General features: G+C 39.9%; 1 long non-coding RNA gene across 1 annotated transcript; it reads left to right on the top strand.

Annotated features, from left to right (window-relative positions):
- Positions 1-3,437: 3,437 nt before the first annotated feature.
- On the top strand, positions 3,438-3,890 carry LOC107737943 (uncharacterized). The gene is made up of 4 exons (XR_001639845.1): positions 3,438-3,455; positions 3,495-3,503; positions 3,693-3,758; positions 3,862-3,890. It is a non-coding gene; the product is annotated as an uncharacterized LOC107737943 (long non-coding RNA).
- Positions 3,891-6,019: the final 2,129 nt, after the last annotated feature.

Below are 6,019 nucleotides of genomic sequence, written 5' to 3'. Positions count from 1 at the left end.
AGCTATCACAGACGCTACGATATTTTCAAACCTGTTTGATATTATCGCCACATGATCTCGTAATGCGAGCGACACGACAAGGTGGAACTAATCCAGCCAATCACAGTGCAGATGGTATAAACACTCTTATCATGCATCTTTATGAACAGAAACGAAAAGCCACAAATTAATCAAATCAACCAACTAGAAATAAATTTAACAAATGCATAGATTGTGTATATAATACCACGTTTCATTGTACCGTTTAATTACCTCAAACTCTTTCTGCAGTACTGACAGTCCTTGTTGTCCACGTCTTCCAAGCCATTGTTTCTGCCATATTCTCTTTTTTCGTGGTTTCTTCTTTCTTTCTGATAAAATAACTGCACAGACCAATTGAAGGGCCAGTTGATCGTCCGTGCTTGAAGAAATGGCCTATAATCGCTGTAATTTCTCTCGAGAATTTATGTGAGATTTAATTTTCGCTGATGGTCGGGAATGCCTCTTGAATGTTTTGTAGTGTGTGCACCTCGTTAGCGTCGTGTTGTGCAGCATGTGCGCAGCTATGACACGACGACGACAGATGAGAGGAAATCTTGTTGCGTAGTGTGAGCAAAACAGTGATTCGGCTAGTCTTTCAATCATGTAGTGTGAGCTTGTCATTAAACTGCAGGAGAGTACCTTCTACTTTTACAAGAAAACTGGATGCCTCCAACAGAAGAGGGAGAGAATCAGATAACTTGGCAGGATCTAAAATTGGCATTCCGAGAAAGAACAGAACTTGGTTTTGAAGAGAGAACTGGATTCCAACTCTTAAGAATTTTTATTTTTTTTTTTTAAAGGATTTTATATTTAGAGAACTGGATATAGTCAATTAGAAGCTTATTTCTCAGAGGGAATAATCAGCTAGATTTAAAACTTGGTTCCACAGGTTTAACGCCGGAGGGAGGGAAGAACTGGGTTGTACAGCAGCACTTGCTTAATCGAGTCTAGAACTGGGTTTCTCAGAAGGAAGAGAGCTAAACTAATTAGAGAAGGATGAACTGGGTTCCAGAGGAACACTAATTTTCTCAGGTTTAATGCTGGACTTTTCAGATGGTATGGAAGAACCTGGTTCCATAAGAGCTCTAGGATGTTCAGCTTTAGAACTGTGTTCCATGTGAGCACTAGGTTTCTCAGGTTTTGAACTGGGTTTCACAGTGGGGTGGGAGGAACTGGGTTGTAAAGGTATACATGCGTGGGAGGAATTGTGTTCCACAGGAGCGCTAGGTTGTTCAGCTTTAGAATTGATTTTTTTCAGAGGGAAGAATACTAGACTTCTCAGATGGGGAGGAACTGGGTTCCATTTGAGTACTAGGTTTCTTGGGGTTAGGACTGGGTTTCTAAGGGAGGGATGAACTGGGTTCCAGAGGAGTACTAATTTTCTCAGGTGCAGTGCTGGACTTCTCAGACAGGTGGGAGGAACTGGGTTCCATAGGAGCACTAGGTTTCTCAGGGTTAGGACTGGGTTTCTCAAGGAGGGATGAACCAGGTTCCAGAAGAACACTTGTTTTCTCAGGTTTAGTGTTGGTCTTCTCAAATAGTATGATAGATGGGAGGATGTAACTGGGTTCCATAGGAGCACTAGGTTGTTCAAATTTAGAATTGGGTTTCTCAGATGGAAGAGAGTTAGACTTCTCAGATGAGGAGGAACTAGGTTCCATTGGGAGTACTGGGTTTCTCAGGGTTAGGATTGGGTTTCTCAGATGGTATGAAAGAACCGAGTTCCATAGGAGCACTAGGATGTTCAACTTTAGAATTGTTTTTTTTTCGGAGGGCAGAGAGCTAGACTTCTCATATGGGGAGGAACTGGGTTCCATGGGAGTACTGGGTTTCTCAGGGAGGGATGAACTGGATTCCAGAGGAACACTTGCTTTCTCAGGTTTAGTGCTGGACTTCTCAGATGCGTGGGAGGAACTGTGTTCCATAGGAGCACTATGATGCTCAACTTTAGAATTGGGTTTTTCTGAGGGCAGAGAGCTAGACTTTTCAGATTGTGAGGAACTGGGTTCCATGGGAGAACTGGGTTTTTCAGGGAGGGATGAACCAGATTCCAGAGGAACACTCGCTTTCTCGGGTTTAGTGCTGGGCTTCTCAGATGCGTGGGAGGAACCCTGTTCCATGGAAGCACTAGGTTTCTCAGGATTAGAACTGAGTTCCATGGGAGCAATAGGTTGTTCAGGTTTAGAATTGGGTATTTTCAGATGGAAGAGAGCTAAACTTCTCAGATGGGGAGAAACTAGGTTCTATGGTAGCACTCGGTTTCTCTGGTTTAGAAGTGTGTTCCATGGGAGCACTGGGATGTGCATATTTAGAACTGGGTTTATCAGAGAGGGATGAACTAGGTTCCAAAATAACACTTATTTTCTCAGGTTTAACGCTGGACTTCTCAGACGGGAGGGAGGAACTGGGTTCCATAGGAGCACTAGGTTGTTCAGGTTTCAAACCAAGTTCCAGAGGGACACTCATTTTCTCAGGGTTAGGACTGGGTTTCTCACGGAGGAACGAACTGGGTTCCATAGGAGCCTTTGGTTTTTCCAGGTTTAGAACTGGGCTTCTCAGAGGGGAAGGGAGGAACTTGGTTCTAGAGGAGCACTAGGTTTCACAGATTTAGAGCTGGACTTTTCAGATGGAAGCAAAAAAGTGGGTTTCATTAGAGCCTCAAGTTTCTCAGGTTTACAACGGTTCTTTGAGAAGAGAATATTTGATTTCACTTGGAGAGGAGAACTCTCTGGCTTAGAACAGTGTTCCATTGGAGCACTAGGTCTCTCAAGTTTAGTGCGTGACTTCTTATATGGAAATGAAAAATGTGGTTTATTAGAGCCCCAGGTTTCACAGGTTTAGAACTGATCTTTGAGAAGACAACACTTGATTTCACTGGGAGAGAAGAACTTGAATAGTAGATAACTAGAATAGTGTTCCATAGGAAAATTAAGTCTGTCAGGTTTATAACCAGACTTCTCAGAGAGGTGGCAAGAACTTAACTGCATGGGAGCTCTAGGTCTCTCAGGTTTAGAAATTGACTTAAAACATGATTTCCTGATTTCAGACTTGGACTTCTTTAAATTGAGGTAAGAATGGTGATCCACATGAACACTGTAACCAGGTTTCTTATTTCTAGAGTTGGTCTTTGACAACACAACACTTGTTTTTAATGGGAGGGAAAAAACCACTTACTTTCTCAGGTTTAGTGCTGGACTTCTCAGATGCGTGGGAGGAACTGTGTTCCATAGGAGCACTATGATGCTCAACTTTAGAATTGGGTTTTTCTGAGGGCAGAGAGCTAGACTTTTCAGATTGTGAGGAACTGGGTTCCATGGGAGAACTGGGTTTTTCAGGGAGGGATGAACCAGATTCCAGAGGAACACTCGCTTTCTCGGGTTTAGTGCTGGGCTTCTCAGATGCGTGGGAGGAACCCTGTTCCATGGAAGCACTAGGTTTCTCAGGATTAGAACTGAGTTCCATGGGAGCAATAGGTTGTTCAGGTTTAGAATTGGGTTTTTCAGATGGAAGAGAGCTAAACTTCTCAGATGGGGAGAAACTAGGTTCTATGGTAGCACTCAGTTTCTCTGGTTTAGAAGTGTGTTCCATGGGAGCACTGGGATGTGCATATTTAGAACTGGGTTTATCAGAGAGGGATGAACTAGGTTCCAAAATAACACTTATTTTCTCAGGTTTAACGCTGGACTTCTCAGACGGGAGGGAGGAACTGGGTTCCATAGGAGCACTAGGTTGTTCAGGTTTCAAACCAAGTTCCAGAGGAACACTCATTTTCTCAGGGTTAGGACTGGGTTTCTCACGGAGGAACGAACTGGGTTCCATAGGAGCCTTTGGTTTTTCCAGGTTTAGAACTGGGCTTCTCAGAGGGGAAGGGAGGAACTTGGTTCTAGAGGAGCACTAGGTTTCACAGATTTAGAGCTGGACTTTTCAGATGGAAGCAAAAAAGTGGGTTTCATTAGAGCCTCAAGTTTCTCAGGTTTACAACGGTTCTTTGAGAAGAGAATATTTGATTTCACTTGGAGAGGAGAACTCTCTGGCTTAGAACAGTGTTCCATTGGAGCACTAGGTCTCTCAAGTTTAGTGCGGGACTTCTTATATGGAAATGAAAAATGTGGTTTATTAGAGCCCCAGGTTTCACAGGTTTAGAACTGATCTTTGAGAAGACAACACTTGATTTCACTGGGAGAGAAGAACTTGAATAGTAGATAACTAGAATAGTGTTCCATAGGAAAATTAAGTCTGTCAGGTTTATAACCAGACTTCTCAGAGAGGTGGCAAGAACTTAACTGCATGGGAGCTCTAGGTCTCTCAGGTTTAGAAATTGACTTAAAACATGATTTCCTGATTTCAGACTTGGACTTCTTTAAATTGAGGTAAGAATGGTGATCCACATGAACACTGTAACCAGGTTTCTTATTTCTAGAGTTGGTCTTTGACAACACAACACTTGTTTTTAATGGGAGGGAAAAAACGGATCTGTCAAAGGAAAAGGAGCATTAAAAATGCCAGGGGCTTTTTAATGCTTCTGCAGATTAGTCTATAATACTGGAGAAATCTTTTTGTTTTCTACAAACACTTGGGTGCATTGGGAATGTAACATGCACAAACCATTTTCCAATACTCCTGTAATTTTTATTTTACTGTTAAATATTACAATAGTTTTAAACATAATTTTTATATTTATTAATAACAATAATAATAATAATAATTAATAATAAAATAATGTAGTATTATTATTATTAGTTTATATCCATACACTGAAGAAAAAAAAGGTGTAGAAAAAACTCAGAAATGGGTAGTAATTAGTAAATTACTATTTCACAAATTTAATTGTGAAAAATTTACAAGTAGAAAGAATGGAATAGTATATTCTTGTAAAACAAAGTCCAATAATATTTGGTTTATATACAACTTTGATATTAATATATAAATCACCAAATTTGAGCCAAATTGTGCAGTCCTACAAACATGCACAGCAAACCTGTTTTTTTTTTTTAGATTGTTTTTTTAATTGCGATGTAACTGGTCCTGTAACTATTTACTACATATGCTATATAAACAGACTTCTAAGAATCATTGGCCAGCCTAGAAAATAAAAAAACTGAGTATGAGTTAGAAGAACAAACCTCAGAAAGGAACACCTGGGTTCCTTAGGATATGATTTTTTTACGGAGTGTTGCAAAAATCTGTATTCCTTCAGAACAGCAGGTTTTTGAGAGGAAATAGAATAACTTTACTTTACATGAGCACAAGAACTAGGTTTCCGAGGAAGTGAGAATCGTCATGTTCAGCCTGTCCTGAAGAGAACATTTGAATAACTGTTAGTTAAAAAGGTGACAACATAGTACAGCGACAGTAATTTCTCTTCAGTTTTAATACGACATGGTAACTAAACACATCATCATTCAAGCATACATCTTTATGCTAATGAAGATGGATAATTTACAATCAAACCTTTGTTTTTGCAGTAGTTGCATAGCTTCACTCCAATCAGACACATGGGAGGCACATTCAATCAGAGAACAGAGTACTAGGAGAAAACTCAAGGTTAACATTTTTTTAAAAAGAGAAACACATTTTTAATATCTATATACTAACGTTAATTTACCTTCACTCCATGAATGATACAAATACAATGAAATAAGTCTAGAAGAACCCAATTTGCCCACAAGTTCAACCATTCAGTTTGCTAATCTAACCAGGCATTTTAAAGATAAGCAGTGACACCGATTTGTATCACCTGGGCTCCCCGTTAACAACTGTGGCACGGTTTCATCAATATCTTGTTTTAACTCATGCACTGATGGATTTCACCTCACTGTGTTAACCACTTGTGGCTTTTAGTTTTGTAATGGACTCAGACATAAAATGAGTCTAAATAACTAATATGGACAAGTGTTGTGTTACAAGTATATGTTTTTCAAAGGGTGTCCTCAGTCTGTTTTGAACAATTCCTTCAAGCAATTTAAGAGTGTTCTTGATTAATTTGTAATCTATGATG

This window comes from Sinocyclocheilus rhinocerous, unplaced genomic scaffold, assembly GCF_001515625.1.
Source record: "Sinocyclocheilus rhinocerous isolate Xijiao unplaced genomic scaffold, SAMN03320098_v1.1 scaffold404, whole genome shotgun sequence".
Classification (NCBI taxonomy): domain Eukaryota; kingdom Metazoa; phylum Chordata; class Actinopteri; order Cypriniformes; family Cyprinidae; genus Sinocyclocheilus; species Sinocyclocheilus rhinocerous.
This window is presented reverse-complemented; position numbering and strand designations above follow the sequence as displayed.